The sequence below is a fragment of the Callionymus lyra genome, chromosome 15 (assembly GCF_982586985.1).
Source record: "Callionymus lyra chromosome 15, fCalLyr1.hap1.1, whole genome shotgun sequence".
In the NCBI taxonomy this organism is placed as follows: Eukaryota; Metazoa; Chordata; class Actinopteri; order Syngnathiformes; family Callionymidae; genus Callionymus; species Callionymus lyra.
This window is the reverse complement of record NC_141832.1, coordinates 21,922,744-21,936,489: the sequence shown is the minus strand read 5'-3', so window position 1 is coordinate 21,936,489 and position 13,746 is coordinate 21,922,744.

The following is a 13,746-nucleotide window of genomic DNA, read 5'->3' as shown; positions in this document are numbered from 1 at the left end:
TCCTATGTAGAGAGCTCAGCACTGCATTGTAAGCGACTGAGGGGTTGTGGCTGCAACTCATATCACCAGTAGCCTAATGAAGAAGAGGGTTTACTTAACTTTCAAACCATACTTCGTCTCTAGCCAGCACCTTTACAATGTTGTCCTCAAATGAGTAAGCTGTGTCCTGACACCAATGATGCGGCTCTCGTGTGTAGAGCCATACACTTGTTAAGCGGTTGTTTAGTTTCCTCGATGTTTCAGATTCCAGCCTTTGTCATGAAGTCACATAATTGATAGATATTTGTGTCCATATGCTCATGTGACAATGACAAACGTTTTATTGAGGACCGAACAACATTAAAGGGTGAACTACAACCCCCAAATCATTTTTTCTGATTGTTCGTATAAAAGGCCGGATCAGGAAGATCCTCCACGAGGCATGGATGCTGTTTTGAAATCCCTTCTCAATCACCCCTTGACTGCCCTTGTCAACCTTGTGGTCATCTACTTGTCTGTCAGTACTTGCTAAATATGACATTTGTATCTCTGGAATATGCAAAGTTAAGACCTGACTTTCCAGACCCTTATTTTTAGTCTTACACAATGTCTGGCTGTAGTATTCTGCTCTTTGTTCAGCAGGGAGTACTTCTAGGAATGTGGGCACAGCTGCCAAGTAGTTCACTTGTACATGAGTCTAATGTTAAGAATATGCAAGATAGCATGTATGTGCATTTTTAAACAATTGGGTTTTGAGAAGTGATTCAAAAGTTTGGAGTGAGTCCGAGAAGTGAGTTCCAGAGATTAGGGCCGGCTGCAGAGAAGGCTCAGTCCCCTAGGGTTCGGTGCTTTCTCCTGAGGGGAGTGAGGAGGTTGGAGTTGGCGGATCTGAGTTGGCAGCTGGTACAGAGTAGGTGGAGTAGGTCGATAAAGAATTGGCTTACAAGCTGGACTGGGATCCGGACTAGTCATAGTTTGGGGTGTAAATCCTGCTGCGCGACGCTCATCAAAATGAACTTGTGCAACTCTGAGACAGTTGTTCAGCTGAACGACTCAATTTTAGAGCTTCAAAATAAAAGTAACTAAACTAACTTAACTAACATCAACAGAGTTTTTTGTGGCTTTTTCTTTTGCTAAAAAGATTTTCTGGAAGCATAAATAGGATGGATCACTAAGGCAGTGATGACGAGGGTTCAAAGTGGGTTAAATAGAGGTTAAACTGACCTAGTGTAAAAGCAGCCTAAATCTGTCTCAGCAGCAAGACAGCCTGGGAGATGTTACAGAATACAAACTTAAAAAATCAAAATGCCTCAATATTGTTTGTCTGTACTTTCCCTCTAGTAATGAAGTCCTGGCAAGATAAATATTCAGAAAAAAATTAAACAAGTCTATATTTTATCTACTGGTGTCGACAGTAGACACTGGGAGCTTGTGCGATATTTAGCCGGTGTGTTTTCTGTCTGTGTAGCATGTTAGCCATTTAGCTTCTATAAAAAACCCCAACCTAACCTTGGTTCAAATCATTGGACAAAGAAAAGTGAGCAAGAATCGTGACAGTCATATGGACAAACATTTTTAACTTTAACTCAAAAAAGACTGATTACTCTTTATTTAACTTTCTATTTTCTGAAGTTAATTTTCCAACTGATTTAGTTTTTAAATTCTTGTACTGCAGAACTTGTCTCCAGATCGTTACTTCCAAGCCTTGGATTTACAATCACTCAAAAATTGCGACGAAAGTAAGGACTCAAAGTTTTTCGTCAACTGTATTTAAAATAGAAAGAAGCAAAAAGATTTGATTTCTATACTAACAGTTTACAACTGTACTTGTTCACCATTAACCCCAGTAAGGTATTAGATTATAACAGATAACACCAACAAAAGTCCTACCCTCCCATTAACAATGTACACAATCACCACCCACTTTATTACTTTGCAACCATTTTTATTGACTTATCTAACCTTGACCTCCCACATTCTTCATAAGAGATTTAAATAGTCGTCAGGTACAATATTGTGTCACTCATTAAGCTGTCGGTCTCTGAAGTGTCATTTGTTGAGATATTAGTAAAGTAAGTAAGTCATTTGTAAAGCTTATTTCTAGACCAGGGTCATAAAGCGAAAGGAAGATGTGATTTGTGTCCCTAACTGTAGCAAATGGCTATAAGAAATAGACATGTAGTGCTCAAATGCAGAAAATATGATGTCTATGTACGAAAATATAAATTCCCAAAGATATCAGTAATTGTTAGAATGGTTCGAGTTAGTAGAGAGACAAACATTGTTCGTATTGAATAAAGACTGAGAAGGCGTAGCATAACTTAATCTACTAGTTACCATAAAGCTCATGAAAAAGCACTTCAACCAGGTAAAATCCAATTCTATTCACTCCATGTGCATATAAATACCTTCACAAATGTATACACTTGTTAATGAATAGCATTTTGAAGGTTAATACATAAATAAAGTTACATTTCTAAATATAATAAATATTTTATTGCATTTTAGTATCAACATAACACATAATTCAAGCATTCCACAGGACAAGAAGTTTTTGTTTTGCTACATGGTAAAACGAGTTTGACTGGATTGCTTTGTAAATCAGATAAACGGTACTGGATGGGATTTTTGTCTTGAACTTGCTTTTAACATGAACTCAAAATACAATCCTTACCTGACTCAAGAGTACACATAACAAATCATATTTAAAAAATATTAAATGTATAAAATAATCAAATGGAATATTTCATTAAATTAAATTAAATAAGTATTATCGGTTCAAAACAGACAATATGAAAACCCAAAAAGCCTATTTATTTGGCTTATATCACAGGCTTAAAAGTATATATATAAAAATCAGTCTAATGAGGCTCAGTTTATAGAAAAAAACCCAAAAGAATTTAATGTAAATAGTAGAGAAACAATGCATTTGCAGTTACACACAAATGAAAAAGTCTACCCTGTGACCTCATTTGGGGGGAAATTAACTAATGGATGCTTTATTTCATATATAGCTTTTAAAATGTTAAGCATTTAGTTTGAAAATGATACATTAATGCCCATATCCAACCATAGGGGATGTTTTAGCGCTTTGCATATAAAAGAGCACATGTTTAGTTCTTAACCCACTGTTCATCCATTTGGAATTACATTATGTATATATTTTAGGCAACTATTTCGTAATGAAACAGTTAATAAAATGCTGTTTCCGTCACAAGTAGATATCAATTAAGAGAAAGCTTCTATCTATGGAGTATAGAACTCTCTTAGTAAATCTTCCAGGATCTTGCATTTTCGTTTGGAATAGATGCAACAAAATAAATGAGTCCTTTCGAAGTAGGTAGATAGCTTAAATATGTGTGTACATGAATGCAATTTATAAACTTGTTTAGTAATTCCTGAAGGTTTATGGGCAACTTCCAATAAAAGATATTCTATCCTGTTATTCCTTACCAATGTTTCTGCCCATTGACCTGTGGTGTGTATCTTAAAGGATCATCCCAAGGTCAGGTTATTAATACATTCAGTTCATCTGAAGATTATCATTTCCCGATATACTTCCTGCACTTTCTACGATGGCGGTATGCTCCCCAAGTGTAGGACCAATAGACTGAGAAACTCCTTTGTCTTTCACGCCATCAGGCTGTACAACTCCTCACTTGGGGGGAGGAGGTTGCTTGGGGCTGGAGTCAGAGGGGAAGGAGTCTGACACTTCCACCTCTACAGTGGATTAACAACACTTTGACACTTTCATTTGCAATAACGTAAAGTCACTTTGTTTATTTTATTTTATTTATACTATCGGTATATTCAGTTACTGTTGCTGTTATTTAATACTATCGTCCTCTTCTGTGTGCTGTTTTGGGTTTTCTCTATTCCTTCTATACTACTGGAAAACAGAAATTTCCCTGAGAGTGTCAAAAGGATCAATAAAGTGCAGTCTAAGTCTAAGTCTAAGTCTAAGTCTAAGTCTAAGTCTAAGTCTAAGTCCAAGTCTATTCATCGTCATCCAAAATGACGCTCTTAAAAACATCCAAATACCTCCGTGGTGTTCAAGTCCATCTTGTAATGAAGCCTCCTCGACAAGAGGACATTTTTCCGGAAAAATTTAAACAAGTTTAATATATTTTCAGCCTAAATCTTGACACTCTCAATGTTTTTCAATGAGGAAAGACGTCAGGCAGCAGCTGAGAGACTGATAACTTCCGCTACAAACAACTATGAGACATGAGGGTGAGTAGACAATGAGTGGAGTTTTAAATTTTGGGCAAACTATCACTTTAACTTTTAAAGGAAGTCTGTATTATTGTTTGCATCGATAAGCTACTGTGATCTAACAAACCATACTACGGGGCCCACTAAAATGGCTTTCACAAAACTGCTATGAAGGAAGGATCTACACCAAAACTGAATCTTGCTTGTCGTGTCATTTCAAACATGATGATCTGATCTGTAATTCGTCCAATTTCCCCAGTTAGTCATCACAAATCCCGAGGTTTAGTTTAAGAATACCATCAGCGTGAAGCCGCGACAACTGCTCAAACTCATCCGGCATTTCATGAAATCCTGCCCGGGGCCAATTGTCATCGTAATAGTGATTAGTCACTTTATATAATTTAAAAGGGTGACTGTTGAAAGGACAGAATCCATATACATCCACATTCTGACATAGCTCCAATGCCAAACTAACCATCATTAAAACAGTGCGGAGCCGCTAAGCTTTTATTCCTTTAGAGGTCCAGAACTCGCTCAGCTTTTTAAGGTAGAGAGGATTGAAGAACACAAGTTGTGCTTTGCTGTTGAAGTCTTTAAATGTGTGCACTGCCCTTAAGGACAAGTCAGTGTTTGCACTGTAAATGCTGCTTATGTTAAGTAAAAATACAAGATAAATATACTCAAAGTAAATATTGAAACACAGTTGTTAAGGTAAGGTAAGGACAAACTTTTGGAAAAATTGTTTTTTTTCCAATAGCCAATACATTTTATAAAAAAATAAAAAATAAATCAAAATAAAATGTTATTTATTTTGTTTAGTTATTTTGGCTTCTCAACAAATGCAACATTGGGTGAGTTGTGATCTTTGTCTATTTATTTGTGTTGTCATGTTATGTTGTGTCAGTTTTTAGATTTGTTTGTTGTGTTTGAGTAGATATCAGGTTTATTATTTATGACAAAATTTTCTCACATGTTTCAAATGTTGCAGTTTTACTCTCTGAGATGCGATAAGTGTCTCGTTATGACAATGTATTAAGTTATTAGATTCATAAAGTTCTCCTCCGTCTGAAATATCGGTGAACGAGAAGTTACAAGAGCATTAAGACGTAATAATGGACTTCACTCCTCCTCCGGCCAGATGTAATCATACCCGCTTTGTTTATACAACGAGTCCCGTTGAGGTTGAGACTTCTGGGATTGACGATGTGCGGTGACAAACCTTGATGTTTGACCAATCACAGGAGAGTGGGTGTGGTTATTGTATAACATAGTGTTTTCAGTGGGCGGGGCTTGAGGAAATAATGTAAATATTTCAATGAAAAGAGAGTTTTGTACAAACGGACACATACTGATGAGTACAAAAGAGGTCCAAGATCTATTTAAGAGACACTTCAGAGTGTTGATTTAACACTTTAGTTGCCTTTTAGGAAGGTTGTGAGACGTAATTCTGGTTAAACTAACATATAAAGCTTGGACCAAATATATATGTTTCAAAAGGAGTTTAATGTCTCAATAGCCAAAACATTCAATTGCATACTCATGTCCTCAGAATGATGCTTGGATTGGCTTTTACAATGTTAGTCTTTGTACCCACATATTTTTTTTGTTTTGTATTCATCAATTAACGGAGGTAAATTACACCTAAAGATAAACATCAAACGATATAAAAGACTTCTGTTCATGGCAAAACTTGATATCTAACAAATAGGGATTTCCTTTTTTTTCTTACCTGATTATAAAATATGCTGAGTCAATTTTCTTTCCACAATTATTTTCTGCTAGAATCCCTCCATTTCTTACTAAAAAACATGTTTCCAATGTTTTATTTCAAAAAGGATGACCCTTGGTATTAGTCGTTTATTAACAGTAGAAAATGTTAACAACAAAAAACCTTAAAAGACATTTCTTCTTTTGTTCCTGGTATATTTCCTCTGTCACTACCACCATGTAGAATTATTTATGTCTAAGACAATGTTGTAGGCAGAACAGTATTGCAGGGTGACGCTCCTTGACTGAATCAAGAGAATGATCCTGACAAATGTATAGGATTATGAGATTGTTTTACCGGCTAAAAAACAATCCCACTGTACCTAAAACTATTCTCAAAAATAAAGACAGACCCTATATTGTTTTGTATATCTTTCTTACAATTTTCCTGGATTGAAATACATGAAAAGCTCAGACCTCTGGAAAAAGCTGAAGAGGGTTGGCAACACCAACAAGGTTTTTTTTAAGGATCCGTCAAACTTGATCCATTTTCCTAGTGGAGTGTTTGTCTGGGTGATGATGGTGGTATCAAAGCCATTGAACTTGGCATGCAGCTCATCCCTGTTAAGTAAAGGACATTTATTAAAAGACACACACCCAACAACTAAATACATAATTTCTTTGAAAATAAACCAAATATAGCAACTAATTGTCAAAAACTTAGGGAAATCAAGGACTCCGATTTGAGTAATATAACTATTATACTCTTGATAAAAATAGTTTTGAAAGACGCACTAAAAAAGGCTGTAATGCATTATTTATTCTCAGAAATGTTTAAGCGCTTTTGACCCTGGTCTAGAAAGCGCTCTACAAATATTACTTACTTACTTAGATTAGTGGGTATTATTGTGCTCAGAGTTTTAAACTCTCCACAGTAGCACTTTCATTGTCTCATGTATAATACAGCTCTGGAAAAAATTAAGGACCGCAAAATTATCAGTTTCTCTGATTTTACTACTTATAGGTATGTGTTTGAGTAAAATGAACATTTTTTGTTTCATTCTATAAACTACTGACAACATTTCTGCCAAATTCCAAATAAAAATATTGTCATTTAGGGCATTTATTTGCAGAAAATGACAAATGGTCAACAAATAAGATGCAATGTTTTCAGACCTCAAATAATGCAAAGAAAACAAGATCATTTTCATTTTAAAACAACCCAATACTAATGTTTTAAATTAGGAAGAGTTCAAAAATCACTCTTCTCAGCAGACATTGGGGACAACAAAGCTACAGACCGGCAGGGGGCTGAACATCTCTCCACTGACCTGGATGACCGTCAACTTATTCAAATGTCACTCAGGAACCGTAGGATGACATCAAGTGACCTACAAAAAGAATGGCAAATGGCAGCGGGGGAGAAGTGCAATGCAAGAACGGTTCTAAAACTGGCTCCTAGGGTCTCAAGCTTAAGTTTGCAAAAGACCATTGGACCGTCGAGGACTGGAGTAATGTCATCTTCTCTGATGAGTCCAATTTTCAGCTTTGCCCAACACCTGGTCATCTGATGGTTAGACAGAGACCTGGAGAGGCCTACAAGCCACAGTGTCTTGCACCTAGTGGGAAATTTGGCGGAGGATCGGTGATGATCTGGGGGTGCTTCAGAAAGGCTGGAATTGGGCAGATTCGTCTTTGCGAAGCACATACAAAGTTGTGTTGGAAAAAAACTTGCTTCCTTCTGCTCTGACAATGTTCCCCAAATCTGAAGATTGTTTTTTCCAGCAGGACAATGCTCCATGCCACATAGCTAAGTCAATCAAGCTGTGGATGAAGGACCAGATCAGAACCCTGTCATGGTTGGCCCAATCTCCAGACCTGAACTCCATTGAAAACCTCTGAAATGTGATCAAGAGGAAGATGGATGTTATTTTGACCATTTGTCATTTTCTGCAAATAAATGACCTAAATTAATATTTGTCAGTAGTTTGTATAATGAAACAAAAATGTTCAGTTTACTATATACCATAACATATACCTATAAGTAGTAAAATCAGAGAAACTGATCATTTTGCAGCGGTCTCTTAATTTCTTCCAGAGCTGTATATTATAAGCAAATTAACACATGCATAACCCTTACAATTAACAAATTATGAATGTGCCACATCCTTTATGACAATTTATAACATAATGTATAAAGTATTACAAGAGGTGGGTGTTAGAGCATCAAGTTAGGTCTTATAATAACAATGTAATCAAAAACAACTCAACATAACCTTCCAAAAACATTTTTTTAATCAGCCAATGACAGTGTTTCTGTAATTACATTTTAATTGCAAGACAGTGTTCTCACTTAATGTCTACCACCTATAATGCTTTATAAATCTTGTAATTAGTTTAAACACATGATTATAAAACATCATATGGTCTTCTTAAATGATTTAGAAATGCTTTATTATGTCAGAGACATTGATTAACGAGATGAAAAATGACCACTTTTTACTTGAACCACTGTAAATGGAGGGAAACACATTAAGTTGGATTGGAACCAACACAAACAACATTTACTATCACCTGAACTCCTTATAAAACTTTGGCTCCTTCCTCCATGTCTGATTATAACGCCTCACTACATCCTCTATTATTGTTCTGTTGAAAGTAGAATGCCAGGTAAAAACACACACACACACACACTCTCTCGACACACACTCACACAAAACATTATAACGGCATATAATAGGAGTCACTGGCAGCCTTCACATATCTGTGATGATTTCAGAGGTTGTTTTTTAATTTGTGGCGTTCTATTTAATCCCAATTGACATTCATCATAATATATAAATTGGTACAATAATTGAAAGAAATTTGAAACAATTTTTTTATCAGAAGAAAGTTCCCTGGGTAAAAAACATTATTCATCATTGTAAATGTATCCTTCACACAAACACACACATATAAACATGTAGTTGAGCGGGTGATTCAAAATGTCTTGCTTGACAGGCTTTACTTCAGAGCAAAAGGATGAAACCTCCCTGAATAGTAAAACTAGACCAACTTGAATTACCACAGTTTCGGTCATGTGGCCACAGTCAGTTTGAAACATGTTCCTTTTATTTTAGTGTAACATGTTGTGATTCATTTTACAGTTATTTGACTTGTAAGCAATGGGTATAAAGGGTATTTTAAATACTCTATGTCCATTATATAGCTGTATAATTTGCATAAAGCACCATCATAGCAGAAATGTCATGCAGTTAATGTTGAATAAAACCACAAAAACTGATATAAAACATTGACTAGATACAGTGACCCATACCTATCATCTCGCAGGTCCCAGACAAAAAAGGAAACCAAGCTTCCCCTCATGCTTCCTCTTAGTTACAGTATTGTCTCTAAATGCTTCTGAAAATGTACCGTTTATGAAACCTGACTTTGTTGCCAATAGTCCTCTCAAGAATGTGACGGCTTCAGATGTTGGGGGTTTACATAACAATAAAGTAGCTTTATTTTAGGGACAAGAAAAACCTGCTTGACTAGACTTTACTTGAGAAAGAAGTCAGAACAGTTGTATGCATTCTTGTGAGCAGATTGTGTACATGTAAAAAGCTTAATCATCTTTAAGAGGGCTGCCAAGTTTTTTTCATGTCACATTTTATGATTTAAATGACTGATTTGAATGAATGTCCTCCCATCCAGGCCATCTATAGCTTTACTCTGTCTTTACATCAGCGTCACCTGGTGCCACAACATTGCCATGGTCTACAAACACTGCTCATCTCTGATGGAGTTTATGATTATTAAATGCCGGCCTTTCTGCCTGCCAAAGGAATTTAGTGCCAGATTAATGGTGGCAATATACATCCCCCTGGCTCCAATAACAACAGGAGCGAGGCACTACAAGAACTCCACCAGCACATCAGTGACCAGCAGTAAGCCCACCCAGATGCCTTCCTCATCCTAGCTGGGGATTTCAACCACGCCCACCCAAAGAAGGTGTTTCCACAACTCCACAAACACATCAACTTCCCAACACGAGGAAACAATACCCTGGACAATGTTTACACCACACACAAAGGTGCCTACAAAGCTCGTCCCCCCCACCTTGGAGCCTCAGACAACACCACTGTTATGTTAATACCAGCATACTGGTATTACTGATTAAAGTCAACAAACCAGCGAAAAGGCAAATTCGCATGTGGCCTGAGGGTTCTACAGAAGCACTCCAGGACTGCTTCTCCACCACAGACTGGAGCATGTTCAGAGAAGCAGCCACCTACAACGGCACGACAGACCTCCAAGAGTACACAGAGTCTGTTACTTCATACATGTGGAAGTGAATGGACAATGTCACGGTCACCAGAACCATCTCCATTTGGGCTAACCAGAAGCCATGGCTGACAAGTGAAGTCTACAGGTCTTTAGAGCTCAGAACGCAGCCTTCAAAGCTTTGAGGCAAACAACAGCACCCAGGCACAGAAGACCACGTGCTCACGCTATCACGCTCATTGCCTCAAACTCTCTGGAGACTGTGCAGAGGAGCTCACAGATGTTGTCACAGACAACTTCAATCCTCACTGAGACAAGCTGTTGTCCCCACAAGCCACCAACATCATCCCAGTCCCGAAGAAGTCGTCCCCCTTCAGCTACAACAGCTACCGTATGATCCCACTCACTACCATCCTCATGAAGTACTTCGAGCGGTTAGTCCTGCAATACATCAAGTATGAGCTACCCCCGCCCTGGTCCCCTTCTAGTTTGCATATTGGTCTAACCGCTCAACTGATGATGCCATCTCCGCTTCCCTCCACCCATAACTCAACCACCTAGAGACTAAAGACTCAGCATTCAACACGATCATCCCCCAGCAGTTCAACTAGAAACTGGACCAGTTAGGACTCAACATCTCCCTGTGCAACTGGCTGTTGGACAGGGGGGCCACAGATAGTGTATCAGAAAATCAGAATCAGAAAACCTTTATTAGTCCCGCGAGGGGAAATTCGGTTTAACAGCAGCAAGAGAAATAAAAACACCCAGAAGTAAAAACGAGAAATAAAATCTAAATGGAATAAAAGATAAATCTGCGCTATATAATATTTACACAATCATATTTACATAAATAACAAGAGGTGCAGTTAAATAGTTATCTTGGTGTGTTTTTGTTGTGGAGTCTGATGGCAGCAGGGAGGAAAGACCTGCGGTACCTCTCCCTCACACACCTGGGATGGAGCATCCTATCACTGATGGAGCTCCTCAATGCCCTCAGTGTGTGCTGGAGAGGGTGAGACAAGTTCCTCCTCATGGAGCCCAGCTTGCTCCGCATCCTCCCTCCAGTCACTTCCTCCACAGGATCCAGGGGGCGCCCTAGGACGTAACTGGCCTTCTTAATAAGGCTGTCCAGTTTAGCCCTATCCTTTGCTGTCATGCTGCTCCCCCAGCAGACCACACCGTTGAAGATGGCAGAGGCCACTACTGAGTCATAGAATGACTTCAGGAGCGGCCCCCGGACACCAAACGACCTCAACCTCCGGAGCAGGTAGATTCTACTCCGCCCTTTTTTATAAAGAGCAGCAGTGTTATCCACCCAGTCCAAGCGGTTGTTGAGGTGAACACCCAGGAACTTGTAAGTCGTGACAATCTCAATGTCCTGTCCCTGGATGTTCAGTGGTGAGGGGGAGATGGAGGGACACCACCGGAAATCCACGATCAACTCCTTAGTTTTGCTGGAGTTGATCTGAAGGTGGTTTTCCAGGCACCAGTCAACAAAGTCCTGGACAAGTCACCGGTACGGCCCGTCATCCCCGTCCCTAATGAGGCCGACGATGGCGGAGTCGTCCGAGAACTTCTGCAGGTGACTGGTGGGAGACAGGTGTTGGAAGTCTGCAGTGTACAGTGAAAAAAGGAACGGTGCTAACACTGTTCCCTGGGGGACCCCTACACTGCACAGTACAGTCCTCGAAACACCATCCCGGGTCCTCACGAACTGTGGACGGTTGGTGAGGTAGTCCACAATCCAGTCCGTGAGGTGAGTGTCCGCTCCAGACAGCTCCAGCTTGTCCCTCAGGATGTTTGACCTGATGGTATTGAAAGCACTGCTTAGATCCAGGAAAAGGATCCTCACAGTGCTTCCAGGCAACTCCAGGTGAGAAAGTGCTCGGTGGAGAAGGAAGATGCGTCCTCCACGCCGATGTCAGGTTGGTAGGCAAACTGCAACGGATCCATGGAGGAGTATGTCGGCAATAACACCTCAAGTATGTCGGCAATAACACCTCAAGCACCATTACAGTGACCCTTTGGCTTATGCACAGTCTGAAAACATGTGCAAAATTTAAAATTTCTGTTTAGGGTTGTTCAGTTTTGGAATCATTGTATTTTTTAATTTAATGGTGACAAAAACTGTTCATCTGTGTTAATTCACAGGTTACACCTCATCTAGGGTGCACTCAACATGCATCCCAGATGCAACAAAAGAGTGGCAGGATAAGTTAAAAATATACAAGGCATCTCTTCGGAAAGCCAGAGCTAGCTATTACTCATCACTTATAGAAGCAAATAAGAATAACCCCAAGTTCTTATTCAGCAATGTTGCCAGGCTGACACAGAGCCATCAGTCCATTGAGCAGTCCATCCCTTCTCATCTCAGTAGCAGTGATTTCATGAACTTTTTTAATGAAAAAATTGTAACTATCAGAGGAAAGATTCAAGACCTCCTAGATTCTTCTAATACTACCGGTGCAGCCTCACCGGACACAGACACTATGACTGATACATATTTTGACTCCTTCTTACCAGTGAGTCCTCGACAGCTGTCCCAGGTTGTTTCCTCCTCAAAGTCCACAACATGTCTTCTCGATCCTATTCCCACATGGCTACTTAAAGAACTGTTTCCCTTACTTAGCACTTTCATACTTGACATTATTAACTTGTCAATAACATCAGGCTATGTGCCTCAGATTTTTAAAGTTGCAGTAATTAAACCTCTGCTTAAAAAACCCACTCTTGATCCAGAGGTTCTCACTAACTATTGGCCTATCTCTAATCTTGTCTTCATTTCAAAACTTCTGGAGAAAGTGGTAACAAGTCAATTCTGTGATTATCTCCAGGACAATGATCAATTTGAGGTGTTTCAGTCTGGTTTTAGGGAACACCACAGCACAGAGACCGCTCTGGTAAAAGTTAGTAACAACCTACTGATGGCCTCTGATCAGGGCCATGTTTCAGTTCTTGTTCTTCTAGATCTCAGTGCTGCATTTGACACTGTCGACCACCAAATCCTTCTACAGAGGCTAGAAAACCATATAGGCATACGTGGAACCGCTCTTAACTGGTTTAAATCTTACCTGTCGGATAGAACGCACTATGTACATGTCAACCACCTCTCATCTACACACACTAAGGTCAGCTATGGTGTCCCACAAGGTTCTGTTCTTGGTCCAATACTATTCACAATCTATATGCTCCCACTAGGGGACTTGATCAGAAGACACTCTATAAACTTTCACTGTTATGCTGATGACACTCACCTCTACTTATCCATGAAGCCAGATGAAAGAAATCAGCTAACACAACTACTGTCCTGTATTACAGATATCAAGTCCTGGATGACCAAAAACTTCCTCCTACTGAACTCGGAAGGACCGAGGTTTTACTAGTTGGTCCGCAAAACCTCAGACAATCATTAACTAATGATCTAGCTTTACATAATGGACTTGCTCCTACTACTAGCACCAATGTAAAGAATCTGGGTGTATGCTTTGACGAGGACTTGTCATTTAACTCACACTTAAAACAAATCTCACGGACTGCTTACTTCCACCTTCGTTACATTTCAAAAATCAGGCACGTACT